General features: G+C 43.6%; 1 pseudogene; it reads right to left on the minus strand.

Annotated features, from left to right (window-relative positions):
- Positions 1-15,965, minus strand: part of LOC141144987 (Y+L amino acid transporter 2-like) — a 104,665-nt pseudogene that overhangs the window by 3,798 nt on the left and 84,902 nt on the right.

A 15,965-nucleotide genomic window follows, 5' to 3' on the forward strand; every position in this document is an offset into this window, starting at 1 on the left:
GCCAGTAGCCAATAGCTGCCCTAGCGGTTTTTGTCCATCGGACCAGCATACAGACGAGCGGACTTTTCGACCGGACTTGAGTCCGTCGAAAAGATTTGAAACATGTTTCATTTTTAGGTCCGTTGAACTTTTGGGGAAAAAAGCCCACACACGATCGAATTGTCCGACAAACTTCGGTCCGCCGAACCAAGTATGCCGTAAAGTCCGCTCATGTGTATGCAGCATTATGCCCTGTACACACGGTCAGACATTGATGGGACATTCCGACAACAAAATCCATGTTTTTTTTCCGACGGATGTTGGCTCAAACTTGTCTTGCATACACACGGTCATACAAAGTTGTCGGAAAATCCGATCGTTCTAAACGCGGTGATGTAAAACACCTACGTCAGGACTATAAATGGGGCAGTAGCCAATAGCTTTCATCTCTTAATTTATTCTGAGCATGCGTGGCACTTTGTGCGTCGGATTTGTGTACACATGATTGGAATTTCCGAAAACGGATTTTGTTGTCGGAAAATTTTAGAGTAAGCTCTCAAACTTTGTGTGTCGGAAATTCCGATGGAAAATGTGTGATGGAGTCCACACACATTTCTGACAACAAGGTCCTAACACACATTTTCCGTCGGAAAATCCGACCGTGTGTACAGGGCATTAGGCAGGGGTGGACTGACAACTCATGGGGCCCCCGGGCAATAGAAGATTATGGGGCCCCCAGGCTTACAGGCGGCCGCCATTCCAGGAGTAAGTAACAAACAAAACATATAGAGTACAGCAGTCAGGATGAGCGCCACGCTCACATCAGAGTCCTCCCTTACATCAAAGTTCCAACATTCTCCCTATACATCACAGTCCGCAGAGTCCTACCCTATGGCAGAGCCCTCCCAGTGTGCCACCTTCTATCATTGTCCCCTTACACACACCTTTGCACCTTAGTGCTTGGTGTGTCAGGCAGCTGGCAGGAAAAGGCCTTTAAATTAGAAAAAAAATCCACTTGTTGCAGGCTCTGAACTGTGCAAGTGAGTCGTAGAGCCAGTGGAATAGTGAACTGCTGTGGTTGGCCTCAGATCTGGCAGTGGGGCATATTAATAAAAGCCATGCTTGATGTGTGCCATGATATCACTGCACAGGTGTGTGCCCAGACCTGCCCTGCTGCCTGATCCGAGGCTGAGCTCAGCAGTTCACCATTTAGCTGCCTCCAAATGGCAACAAGTGTTTTTTTTCACAGGCATGGGCAATACAGTATACACACACACAGTATACATACACATAGACACACACACAGTTTACATATACACACATAGACATAGACACGCAGTATACATATATACACATATACACAGACACGCAGTATGCATATATACACATAGACATAGACACACAGTGTACATTTATACACATAGACACAGACACACACCAGCACTTTTCACCCAAAAATCAGCCTGATTGAACACACTGTTGCCCCCATCTCCTGACATGCTTGTACTTGTAGTGCCCCAGCAGCTCACAGACACATTAGGTGGTAATGCAGGAGAGGAGGGGACTGTACCTGTGTACTGGTGGGCAGGTAATGAGCAAGCAGTGTAGTAGAGATTGGCGTTCAAGTTCAAAACATCCTTCCTCCAGAAACAAAGCACTTCTCACACAGAAAATCGATCTATCAACTTCAGAGACAGGAGGAGCCCTGCTAGAGCAAAAACACATCCTCCCCTCCCTCCTGCTCACCAGGGTAAGCCACTGACAAAAATATACTCAGTTCAGCTCAGCAAGCTTACCTTCCAGCAGACTGCAGAACCTCCCAAACTGCAGGCTGTGTGCCCTCCTCCCTCTCCTCTCCTCCAGCTGTCGACAACTCCTGCTCTAAAATCAAATGAGCCGCGGTGGGGAAGGGGTGTGCACACTGTGTTCCTATTGGCTGAGGAGCCAGTGCAGAGGCGGGGTAGCTATAGCCTTGGGATTTTCACAGCAAAATGATGTCGGCAAGGGACATTTCACGGAACAGATGTAAAAATACACAGATTTTTACATACTATCTCTGGTTTTTACTGAGGCTGGCCAGTCTGATGGGCCCCCCTAGTGGCCTTGGGGCCCCTCGGGGCACTGTCCAAGTGCCGAATGGTCAGTCCCGCCCCTGCACTTAGGGGTCTGTTTATAAAGAGCATAGCAATTTCGGCCAGTGAAATTGCATGTAAATTAGTTCTGTGTAAATGGAGGCAACAAATTAATAGGCCATCTCCTTTGCTGGTCAAATGTTTTCTTTTGATTTAAAACAGAAAATACACACTTGGCCACTGGATTTTGCAAAATCATAAATAGGAAATATTGCATTTGAACACTAGATGGCACTACAAAGCATAAAAAAATCCCAGTGATAATTAGTACATATTACTCTGTAACTGGCAGATTTACTATGCATTTTGTGGTTTTTTTTTATAACTACACCCTTATGTACGAGTATATATCAAGCTTAGTGTGCTCTATACCACAATAGTTATATATGTTTTTGTTTCTCATCTAAGGCAAGTCTTCATACTGATAAGAGTTTAGCAACAATAAAGCAACATCCTTACCTAGGAATTTCTGAAGAAATGCTGGCTGTTTTTCAGAAGAAAGGTGGATACACAGGTAGTATACAGGGGGCCCCAGAAAGAACAACAGCAACTCCAACTAGTGAATCTACAAGATCGCTGTAGAGCGGGACGGCTACCAAAAGCACACTGCATATACAGTATACCACTCGGGAAAAACAAACTCAGCTGCAAAAAAAAAAAAGAAATCAACATTGAATAATAAAGAAAGTATACATGTATTGTGTTGTAAAAAACGTTTGTTAATAAATAACGTTTTACAGCTGGTAGCTATATGTACATCATCTTGTAAATCTCAGTAAATATGAAATTTTAAAAATGTACAGACCAAACTTTTTTTAAAATAATTTTTTAATTGGGGAGAAGGCATGAAACACTTTAAAGACTGTATTGGTTATATTTTAGGTTAGTTTATTTTGAACATGTAAAAAAATAAAAAATAAAATAACAAAAAAACATAAAGTATAAGTAAAACATAAGTAATCATTCAGTAGTAGACAATCACAAAACAACTAGTTACAAGAGAAGACACAAAAACTATAAAAAATAATTTAGTTTACATATCCAAAAAGGGGATGGAAGAAGTACAAACTTTCTTCTGTACTGGGTCTTATTTTAGAATACCATGAAAAAACTATTTACTGTATTCAACACAAATCTATTAATAAGCCTTCAAGACAGTGCTTAATATCAAAATAACCTAAAATCAAAAAGGAATCCTTGGTTAGTTTTCTAAATATATTCTATGGAATAAACAACTGGATGTCAGCCTGGGACAAATCAGTCTGGAATATAGCTGTACTAAGATACTTGAAACAGCTGTGTAGGGGTCACATGGATAGCTTGTAAAACAGCAATGGTCCAAAATCATATAAATAAAGTATACATATATACAGTATATATATACACACACACACACACACACACACACACACACACACGCACACAGTTGTTGGTCCATATATATTTTCGTTTTTTTCAGGTATTTACTAAAACATATTCAATCTATAGTTACATAATGGATTTGGGGCTGAAAGTGCACACTCTCAGGTTTTATTTGAGGGTATGTAAATCCAAATCGGAGGAAGAGTTTAGGAATAACAGCTCTTAAAAATATCCACCCCCCCTTTTTCAAGGGACCAAAAGTAATTGGACAATTGAATCAAAAGCTGTTTCATGGCCAGGGTGTGGGCTACTCCTTTGTTATTTATTCATCAATTAAGCAGGTAAAAGGTCTGGAGTTGATTTAAAGTGTGGTATTTGCATTGGGAATCTATTGCTGTGAACCTAAATCATGCGTTCAAAGGAGCTGTCCATGCAAGTGAAACAGGCCATTGTAAGGGCTCCAAAATGACAACAAATTCATCAGAGAGATAGGCAATAACATTAGGAGTGACTAAATCAACAGTTTGGTACATTCTGAGGAAAGAACGCACCGGTGAACTCAGCAACATAAAAAGGCTTGGACGTCTATGGAAGACAACAGGGGTGGGATGATCGCAGAATCCTCTCTATGGGACAGAAAAACCCATTCACAACATCCAGACAAGTGAAAGACAATCTCCAGAAGGTGGGTGTATCATTGTCAAAGTCTATAATCAAGAGAAGACTTCACGATGAGAGAAAAATGCAGAGGGTTCACCACAAGCTGCAAACCATTCATAAGCCTAAAGAATAGAAAAGCCAAAAACATCTAAAAAAGCCAGACCAGTTCTGGAAAAGCACTCTAAGATTAAGAGATTAACCGCTTTGCGACCACTGCACACAGATGTACATCGGCAGAATGTACAGGCAGGCAAATGGGGCGTACAGGTACGTCCCTTTAAATTTGCAGCCTTTTGGGCACGTGCGCGGGCGCCGTATGCCGCGGAAGCGTGCCCGCTGGTCCCGGCGTAACTCGATGTTCTCCGACGGCCCGCGATTGCGGTGTGGAGAGATAGAACGGGGAGATGCCTATGTAAACAAGGCATTTCCCCATTCTGCCTTGTGTAATGACAGAGATCTACTGCTCACTGTGATCAAGAGCAGTGATCGCTGTCATGTCCCCCCCCCCACAGTTAGAATCACTCCCCTAGGACACACACCTAACCCCTTCATCGCCTCTTAGTGGTTAACCCCCTTCCCCTGCCAGTGTCATTTACACAGTAATCAGTGCATTTTTATAGCACTGATTGCTGTATAAATGATTTCTTTTTTTACCAAAAATATGTAGAAGAATATATATTGGCCTAAACTGAGGAAAAACATATATTGTTTTTTTATATATTTTTGGGGGGATATTTATAGTATAGCAAAAAGTAAAAAATAATGTGCCTTTTTTTCAAATTGTCGCTCCTTTTTTTTTTGTGTTATAGCGCAAAAAATTAAAAACCGCAGAGGTGATCAAATACCACCAAAAGAAAGCTCTATTTGTGGGGGAAAAAAAAGGATGTCAATTTTGTTTGGATACAACGTCGTACAAGCCGCACAATTGTCAGTTAAAGCAGCGCAGTGCCGAATCGCAAAAAATGGGCCTGGTCATTTAGCAGCCAAATCTTCCGGGGGCTGTGGTTAAGAAACAAGTGTGGAGAAGGCTTTGGAACAGCTCATGATCCAAAAGCACACAACGTCATCTGTAAAACATGGTGGACGGCAGTGTGATGGCATGGGCATGCATGCCTTCCAGTGGCACTGGGTCATTGGTGTTTATTGATGATTGTGACAGAAGACAGAAGAAGCCGGATGAATTCTGCAGTGTTTAGAGATATACTGTCAGATATACTCTCAGTCCAGATTCAGCCAAATGCAGCAAAGTTGATTGGACAGCGCTTCACAGTACAGATGGGCAATGATCCAAAACACACTGCAAAAGCAATGTTAAATAAAAATATATCCACGTTTAGGCCAACAGGGAAATTAGGTGTGCAGCCTACCCTGCATAGGGTCCCCAAATAGGGGACTAGAGTGATAGTGTAATAGTGCAAGTATGAGGGTAAATGTCACTACCTATATAATGAAAAGGCGACAGACCCTGTTCACTTGTTAGGTGCTATGTGCCTCTATAGTGACTATTGAATGTGCATATACGAATAGTGCATTCCTAATAAATTACCAATGTGCATGTGCTGATGTTGCAAACCTCACTAGGTTGTCAAATAAACTAGATATAAATAAATGTTTAGAAGTGATACAAAAAACGTGATATTACACATAACAAAAATACAGGTATATGAAAATAAATAAATAAATCAAATAAAAATAATAAATAGTCCCAAAAGTGTAGGACAAATATAAAATATTAAAAAATAGTAGAAATTATATGAAACGACTCCCAAAAATGAGTCCAAAAAATACATCAAAAAAATTAATCCAACCAAAAGTCTTATGTGATAGTTGTGCTTGTGGTGACGATACACAGGAACAAAAGGAATGTTTCGTTATCAAACGTCTTCTGAGGACTGCCTCAGAAGACGTTTGATAACGAAACATGCACAAGGCGGAGTCACGCACTGACGTCATTTTCAGGTGTGATAGCGGTCAGTGAGCCTGTGGAATGCAGCTGGAGCGCACGCTGCAAGTGAGACACACCACAGATCTGAAGCTGTCATTCCTCCTGTAGTTGTAGCATTTTGTGAGGAGTTTCCCTAGTATGGAACATTTGTTTTTATTTTTTATTTTTACTTTTTTTGTCTTCCTTTTTTTACTGTTTTAACTTTGGAATAAAAACATTTCCTTATTTAAATACTACACTATGGGAGCCCATATCTCATTTCTTGCATGAAAACCTTTACCTATACTGGATATTGGAGAGAGCATTAGGAGAGGAGTACAGCTGGTTGATTTGGGCTTGAAGAAGTGCCGGTTCACACTAGACGCGGCACGACTTGCAGGTCGCCTCACCGAGGCGACCTGCACACGACTGCCGGGGCGACTTGCAAGACGACTTCTGTATAGAAGTCTATGCAAGTCGCCCCCAAAGTAGTACAGGAACCTTTTTCTAATGCCGCGTACACACGGTCGGACTTTTCATCTACAAAAGTCCAACGGACGCCGACGGACTAAAGCTGGCTGGTAATCCGATCGTGTGTGGGCTTCTCCGGACTTTCAGCAGACTTTTTCAGCCTCAAATCCGACGGACTTTAGATTTGAAACATGCTTCAAATCTTTACGTCGTAACTACGACGGACCCCGAAATCCGCTCGTCTGTGTGCTAGTCCGACGGACAAAAACCCATGCTAGGGCAGCTATTGGCTACTGGCTATGAACTTCCTTATTTTAGTCCGGTGTACGTCATCACGTACGAATCCGTCGGACTTTTGTGTGGTCGTGTGTAGGCAAGTCCGTTCGTTAGAAAGTCTGCTGCAAGTCCGCCGAAAGTCCGCCGGAAGTCCGCCGGAAGTCTGTCGGACAGGCTGTCGGACTTTTGTAGACGAAAAGTCCGACCGTGTGTACGCGGCATAAGTCGGAGCGACTTGCGTCGCTCCTATTAGAACGGTTCCGTAGCACAGAACGGGAGGCGACTTGTCAGGCGACTAGGTCGCCTGACAAGTCGCCCCTGTGTGAACCGGCCCGAAGGATCCTTTGCACACACAATTTGATCCAGCTGCAGCATATCCTTGGAAGGTCCATAGGAGCTGGATACTGGTTGGTAAAGTTAGAGCCTGGCTGCATGATCGGTGCATCAAGCCTATATGCTATGCGAGATACCCCTGTAGGGGTTACTGGAGCTGGTGAGTGAGGACCCAAGAGGGGGAGCACTTAAAAGTCACCTGGATTTTGTTCCTGTGTATCATCACCAAGCACTTAACTATCACATAAGACTTTGGTTGGATTGATTTTTTTAATGTATTTTTTGGACTTGGCATGTTAATTTTTTGGGGTCGTTTCATATAATTTCTACTATTTTTTTATATTTTATATTTGTCCTACACTTTTGGGACTATTTATTATTTTTATTTGATCTTTATTTGATTTTTATTTGATTTATTTATTTTCATATACCTGTATTTTTGTTATTGTAGTATCACGTTTTTTGTATCACTTCTAAACATTTATTTATATCTAGTTTATTTGGCAACCTAGTGAGGTTTGCAACATTAGCACATGCACATTGGTAATTTATTAGGAATGCACTATTGGTCTATGCACATTCAATAGTCACTATAGAGGCACGTAGCTCCTAACAAGTGAACAGGGTCTGTCGCCTTTCATTATATAGGTAGCGCCATTTATCCTCGTACTTGCACTATTAACACTGCAAAAGCAACCCAGGACTTTTTGCAGGAAAAGAAGTGGAATATTCTGCAATGGCCAAGTCAATCACTTGATCTCAACCCAATTAACCACTTCAATACCAGGCACTTAGACACCTTCCTGCCCAGGCAAATTTTCAGCTTTCAGCGCTGTTGCAATTTGAATGACAATTGCGCGGTCATGCTACACTGTACCCAAACACATTTTTTATCATTTTGTTCCCACAAATAGAGCTTTCTTTTGGTGGTATTTGATCACCTCTGCGGTTTTTCTTTGTTTCTGTTAACATTTTTTGTAAATAAGTATGTTTTCTTCTTCAAAGATGGACACTGATATGGCTGCACTGACGGGCACTGACACAACGGCACTGATGGGCACAGATGAGGTGGCACCAATGAGGTGGCACTGATGAGGTGGCACTGACGGGCACTGATGATGGGCACTGGTATGCAGGACTGATGGGCACTCATAGGTGGCACCGATGGGCACTCATAGGCGGCACTGATGGGCACTCGTAGGTGGCATTGATTGGTACTTATGGGTGGCACTGATAGGTGGCACTGATGGGCACTGATAGGTGGGCACTGATGGACACTGATGGGCACAGATGGGCACTGACAGGTGGCACCGATGGGCACTGACAGGTGGCACTGATGACACTGATTGGTGGCACTGAATAAACTGATTGGTGGCATTGCTGGGCAGACTTGAAACATGTTGGTGCCAATCAGTGCCCATTTGTGGGCACTGATTGGCACAGATTGGGCACATTGGGCACATGTGGATGGCCATGGGGTATACACCTGGCCATCCACATGTTGCCCCTTCCCTGGTGGTCCTAGTGGCGATCCCTGGTGGTCCAGTGTGGTCATCTGAGGGGGGGCTGTGCTGATAAACAATCAGCGCAGACCCCCCCTGTCAGGAGAACCGCCGATCAGGTCTCCTCTACTCATGTCTGTCAGACGTGAGTGAGGAAAAGCCGATCAACGTCTCTTCCTACTGACATCGTGATCAGCTGTGATTGGACACGGCTGATCACGTGGTAAAGAGCCTCCGCCGGAGGCTCTTTACCAAGATCGGTGGAGCGGTGTGTCAGGCTGACGCACCGCTCCACCGATCCCTGTGATGCGCACCCCCACGGGCGCGCGGCGGCATGTTATCCTGCTGGACGTCATATGACGCCCAGTCAGGATAACTTAACCACTTCCCGGACGTCAAGTGCGGTTAGTGGTTAAGCATGCGTTTCACTTGCTGAAGGCAAAACTAAAGGCAGAAAGACCCACAAACAAAGAACAACTGAAAACCGCTGCAGGTAAAGTCTGGCAAAGCATCAGAAAGAAGGAAACCCAGTCTTTGGTAATGTCCATGGGTTCCAGACTTCAGGCAGTCATTGCCAGTAAAGGATTCCCAACAAAATATTAAAAATGAACATTTTATTTATGATATTCATTTGTCCAATTACATTTGAGCCCCTAAAAATTGGGGGACTGTATATAAAAATGGTTGCAGTTCCTAAAATTTGTACTTGATATTTATGTTCAAACCCTTGAATTAAAGCTGAAAGTCTGCACTTCAAGTTCAAGTTCATTTGGATTGTTTCATTTTAATTTTAAAAGTATGAAAATTGTGCCTGTGTCCAAATTCCATGTGCATAGCGACAATGTTGCACAGCAATATATGTATATAATAAATATATTATACATATATCTATATATATATATACTTCATAGTTTATAATGATTTAATATTTATTTGGTTTGTTCTGATCTTTCTTATAGCTGGTCATAGATGGAAAGAATGTCAGCAGGGACTGGCCGAGCTTCGATCCATCTATGGGCAGGCTGGTTATACCCAAGTTGATCTATCTTAAGCACACCCAGCCTGTCGGATTTCTTACATGCAATTACTGCTAGCGGCTATAGCCGCCAGCAGTAATCATTGTGTTCTGCTGGCTGGGAAGGCTTGCTGCTGGCAGAACAATAGAGCTGCAGAAGGGATTTCCCCATCAACACTAATTGTGTTGATGGGGGAATTGAACAATTTACTGTACTTTACCACCCATCATGGAAGAAAATCAAATCAAATAATTTATGACTTGCCCTAGTGTCCTGGTGGTGAGCAGACACTAAGGGGGAGATTTGCAAAAACTGGTGCACTCAGAATCTGGTACGGCTGTGCATGGTAGCCAAATATCTTCTAACTTCAGCTTGTTCAATTAAGCTTTGACAATGAACACGGCTTTGAAATCGTCATCTGAACTCACGTGATTTCAAAGCCACATTTCTGCTCGACTTTGGGGTCTTGAAAGACATCTGTGCAGTTTCATGCACAGATCTCTATTGAAATCGCCTCTGAAGTTGCTAAAAGTAGTGCAGGAACTACTTTTGGAAATCGGTGCGCCGCAACAAAATCAGCGTTGCACCAATAGGCTCTGATTTGACATACGATTTGACCTGTCAAATCGCATGTCAAATCGCATGTCAAATCGCGCTGATGTGAACAGGGGCTAAAACCTGGAAGCTGATTGGTTTCTATGCAGAGGTGCACCAGATTTTGCACTCTCCATTTTAGTAAATCTACCCCTATGTTTACATTAATAATACAAAAGTGTGCAATCTGGACTTGGAATAGCTGGACTGTCAATATGGAGGGTACAGGCTGTACTCCTGTACCAGGCCATGGCCCTGCTGGTTGAGCAAAGGGGCCCTGTTTGGCAGGAGCTGCCTGTGGGTGGTCCTAGTACAGCACTATTTCACTATTAAAGGGGGTGCCTGCTTTCAAGCCTAAAAACAGACTGGGGGTGAAGTAGTTGGCGGGTGGAATTTTTAATGTGTCTTGAAAATTGGTGGGCAGGGGAATACCAGGTGGGGGTAAAGTACTAGGACAGGAGAACTGTATTAGTTGCATGTATAAGCAGTGAAATGTCTTTAACATAACAGAACAAGTCCAGCTGAGTGTGACTAACTACTACTAGCTACAGTCAGTGGCGTAACTAGCACATCTGACACCCGGGGCTGGACATTTTTTTTGCCCCCCCCCACCTAAGATATATGGTATGTGGTAATATAAGGGCACTGTGGGTGTGGTCAGATTGCATCGACACTGGGAGGGGCTTAAAGTGCCATATGCTTTAATGACTCAAGCGAGTATTTAACAGACAGTACAAACCTCAGTATGCTAATTTTAATAAAATAAAGCTGTTCTATTGCATATCATTTACTACACACAGCTACCCTTAAAGTGATATTAAAGTCATTTTTTTTTCTAAACAATAAACTTGTTATACTTACCTGCTCTGTGTGGTGATTTTGCACAGAGCAGTTTGGATCCTCCTCTTCTAGGGTCCCTCGCTGACACCCCTGGCCCCTCCCTCTTTTTGGGTGCTCCCACAGCAAGCAGCCTGCTATGGGGGCACCCAAGCAGGCACACTCCTGAGCCGCAGCTCTGTGTCCATCCACACACAGAGCCATGGCTTGACTCCGCTCCTTCCATCTTCTGATTGGCTCACTGGCTGTGATTGACAGCAGTGTGAGCCAATGGTTCCCGCTGCTGCCAAAAGCCAATCAGGAGTGCGAGTCCCTGGAGAGCCAAGGTTTTCATGGACATCGCTGGATCGAGAGGTGGCTCAGGTAAGTAAAAGGTGGGGCTGGGGGGCTGCTGCACACAGAAGGTTTTTTACCTTCATGCAAAGAATGCATAAAGATTAAAAATCTTGTGCCTTTACAACCACTTTAACAAAGAATATGCTGTACTTAGAATGCAGTAGTCAGGAGTAAGACATGTAAAACACAGTGAAGGGAATTTATCAAAACTGGTGCAGTCAGAATTTGGAACAACTGTGCATGGCAACCAATCAGCTTCTATCTTCAGCTTGTTCAGCTTTAAAAATGAAAGCTATGAGCTGATTGGTTGCCATGCACAGCTGTTCCGAATTCTGTCTGCTCTAGTTTTGATAAATTCCCCTAAGGGCTCATTCAGACAGGCGCTGAGACAGGTCCTGTATGCTGAGCCACTTTTTGCTGCATCTGCATCCACCAGAGAGCTTCACCTATAGAAGTGGTCGCACAGATCCGAATGCAGACACTGTGCGTTTGGATACATGCATCCCTCCCTGTCTGCGTGTCAAATTTTGACATTCGACTATGTCCATGCAGCTGCTGTGTCCCAAATGACTTTGACTGCACTGCCTGCACAAGGATTCACAGGACACCATGCATCCCCACGCGGTACACGGCCATCACACTGGGCATGGACGCATATGCTCCATGCAAATGAGGCCTACTTGTCATGTGGGCCAGATAGCATGAAAGAGGAGATGTTGGTAATTAAAAGAGAAGTATGGGATTTTTATTTATGAATCATACTTACCTAAGTACCTGCATCTGTCCCCCCGCTGGCTCTAAGGCTGAGAACCAAGTAATCAAACACCACTCATAGCTCGGCTTTCAGTGCTCCCTGAGCAGAGAGCTGGTGGCTGTCAGTCTCTGGCTTTGCCCCCCCTCCCCCCTGGTGCTCACCGAAACACTGAGCTGTGGAGGGGCGGGTTGGCTGGCTCAGGCTCTCAGCAGCTCGCTGAGAGGCTGAGCTGGGTGCTGGTCCAGGCATGTGAGCAGATCCCAACCATATGGTTGTGATCTTTCCCCAGCCCGGACTGACTCTGACATCAGCCGAGAGTGGGCTTAAGCCCGCTGTCATCTGAAAGTTGGTCACAGGAGTGCAAAACAATCTGCACTGATGTTATCAACAGGAGAAGTACAACCATACAAGCTTTGGCCATACTTCTCCTTTAATAAATCACACGACCTGTCTCTCTGCTCCTGTTTGGCATTACTTGCAACAATTAAAACACACCTGCTGCCCTAGTCAGCGCCTCCAGACACCCCCTCACCTAGTCCAGTATCTAACTTGTACCCCACCCCATCCAGGGGCCTTTTGCCACACCAACCATAATTTCCTAGTCAATGGCCTCCTCTGCACCCACCCGCCTAGTCCAGGGCCTCCTCTACACTACTCTCCCAGTCCAAGGCCTCCTTTACAGCCCACCCCAAGTTAAAAGCCTCCTCTGCACCCTGCTCTCCAAATCCAGGTCTTTTATCAACCCCACTTTTCAAGTCCAGGGCCTCCTCCACACACCTCTGCACTGCCCCAGTTCAGGGCCTCATCCGCACTCCCCATCAGCCCAGGGCCTCCACTGCACCCTCCAGTCCAGGGCCTCCTCTAAACCCCCCTCCCAGTCTGGGGCCTCCTCTGCACCCCCCCCTCAGCCTAGGCCCTTCACTGCACCCCCCCAGTCCAGGGCCTCCCCTGCAACCCCCATGTCCAGGGCCTCTTCTTCACCCCCCAGTCAGGGGCCTTCTTTAAAGCCTCCCCTTCTTTGGGATGCCTCATGCAGAAAAGACATAGGCTGTTTGGGCACTGGGCAGGACTAGGAGGGAGACCTGTCTGTCCATTATACTTGATCGGGCAGCAGTGACACACTTAGAGCAGCGGTTTCCAGTTCGGGTGGGGACGGCACCCCTGGCGGTGCCCCCCTAGATGCCCCACCTGGGGCTAGCGCCCCCCCCAGTTTTGGCCCTGGCTACAGTGAATAAAAAAGTCTACACACCCCTGTTAAAATGTCAGGTTTTTGTGATGTAAAAAAATGAGACAAAGATAAATCATTACAGAACTTTTTCCACCTTTAATGTGACATATAAACAGTATAGCTCAATTGAAAAACAAACTGAAATCTTTTGGGGGGGGGGGGGGAAATAAAAATAAAATAATGTGGTTGCATAAGTGTGCACACCCTCTTATAACTGGGGATGTAGCTATGTTCAAAATTAAGAAATCACATTCAAACTCATGTTAAATAGGAGTCAGTACACACCTACCATCATTTAAAGTGCCTCTAATTACCCCAAATAAAGTTCAGCTGTTATAGTAGGTCTTTCCTGACATTATCTTAGTCGCATCCTACAGCAAAAGCCATGGTACGCAGAGAGCTTCCAAAGCATCAGAGGGATCTCATTGTTAAAAGGTATCAGTCAGGGGAAGGGTGCAAAAGTATTTCCAAGGCATTAGATATACCATAGAACACAGTGAAGACAGTCATCATCAAGTGGAGAAAATATGGCACAAAAGTGACATTACCAAGAACTGGAAGTCCCTCCAAAATTGATGAAAAGACGAGACGAAAACTGGTCTGGGAGGCTGCCAAGAGGCCCACAGCAACATTAAAAAATCTGAAGAAATATCTGGCAAGTACCGGCCGTGTGGTACATGTGACAACCATCTCCCGTATTCTTCATATGTCTGGGCTATGGGGTAGAGTGGCAAGATAGAAGTATTTTCTTATGAAGAAAAACATCCAAGCCTAGCAAAATTTTTCAAAAACGCATCTGAAGTCTCCCAAAAGCATGTGGGAAAATGTGCTATGGTCTGATGAAACCAAGGTTGAACTTTTTGGCCATAATTCCAAAAGATATGTTTGGTGCAAAAACAACACTGCACATTTACCAAAAGAACACCATACCCACAGTGAAGCATGGTGGTGGCATGTTTAGCTGGAACAGGGGCCTTAGTCAAGGTAGAGAAAATTCTGAACAGTTCCAAATACCAGTCAATATTGGCACAAAACCTTCAGGCTTCTGCTAAAAAGCTGAACATGAAGAGGAACTTCATCTTTCAGCATGATAACGACCCAAAACATACATCCAAATCAACAAAGGAATGGCTTCACCAGAAGAAGATTAAAGTTTTAAAATGGCCCAGCTAGAGCCCAGACCTGAATCCGATTGAAAATCTGGAGATGCCCTCGCAATCTGACAGATTTGGATTGTTTTTGCAAAGAAGAGTGGTCAAATATTGCCACGTCAAGATGTGCCTGCAGACTCATACCCAAAAAGACTGAGTGCTGTAATAGAATAACATTTTATGTCTCATTTTTTACATCACAGAAATCTGACATTTTAACAGGGGTGTGTAGACTTTTTATATCCACTGTACATATATGTGGAGGAATGTGTAATTCTGTTCAACTAGGTGTGTGATTTACACAGCTCAAATATTGATCTCAACATTATTGGTTTCAAAGACAAAAAATGTTTATTAACATGCATTTCATACATACCTTTACAGGTCTAGGCATATCTGGCCTCTTTACTCTTAAATAAATTTGGCTTCCAACTGTCAAGCCTTGGAAAAACCAGTAACTAAAACTGAAATAATCAATGAGCTGAAAGACGTCCTCCACACAAAGGTATATAAGAGACATAAACCCCTGTACAGTGTAAAATATAAATATGTTACATTAAAACACAGTGTGCATACAAAGCATTTCCATGGAGAAGACATTTTGTTAATTGCTAATGTAGAATATGTAGAATATCTAGTCATTGTATCTTAAAATACATTCTCTGTAATTCACTGCTACCAGATTTCACACAGCTTGTCACGTGTGCATTAGGTGTGTTTAATTCCTAATATTTGTTCTCAGGCTCATTTTGCCACCTGAGGTGGCCAGAAGGTTAAAGCCTTTATCTGGTAATTGTTTTCCTGTCTGTTCACTGCTGGGGAGATTTCCCTTTAATTCTTGTCTTTAGACACATCAGAAAATAAGAGAAAACCTCTCCAAAGTAAGAGTATTTCCATCTTAGATAGTTGAAGCCTGAATATTGTCCCCATTGGTATGACAAATCTTGGATTTCCCCTCACTTTCTGTTTCAGTGGTAATGGTTGCTAGGACAAACAGAGGGGTAAGCTCTCCCAGCAGAGACACGGACAGCAATAAAAACACGCCAAACACGTTTTTATCACTCCAAAATTTAAATAAAGCTTTGCTTTCTCATACACTTTAAGGGACAACTCAAGCCAAAACACAATGTTTGTCTATAGTGGGAAGGGCTATACCCACGTTTAGGCTTTATTTTTTTAAAAATCAGAAGAAAGGTTTACTTAAACACATTCAAGCATACATGTTCCATAAACACTCACAAAAGAACGCAAAGTTGTAATGTACAAACAGTAGCCATCAAATAGGCAATTACAGCCAAAGTCAGATAGTAATAACCAGCATTGAGTAACCAACAGCATTCTACCCCAATATCCTATCTATAATCAGGTCTACTGGGGCCAAGCCTGGTGCATAAAGCCAACCTCCACAAA

The sequence above is a fragment of the Aquarana catesbeiana genome, linkage group LG05 (assembly GCF_042186555.1).
Source record: "Aquarana catesbeiana isolate 2022-GZ linkage group LG05, ASM4218655v1, whole genome shotgun sequence".
Classification (NCBI taxonomy): Eukaryota; Metazoa; Chordata; class Amphibia; order Anura; family Ranidae; genus Aquarana; species Aquarana catesbeiana.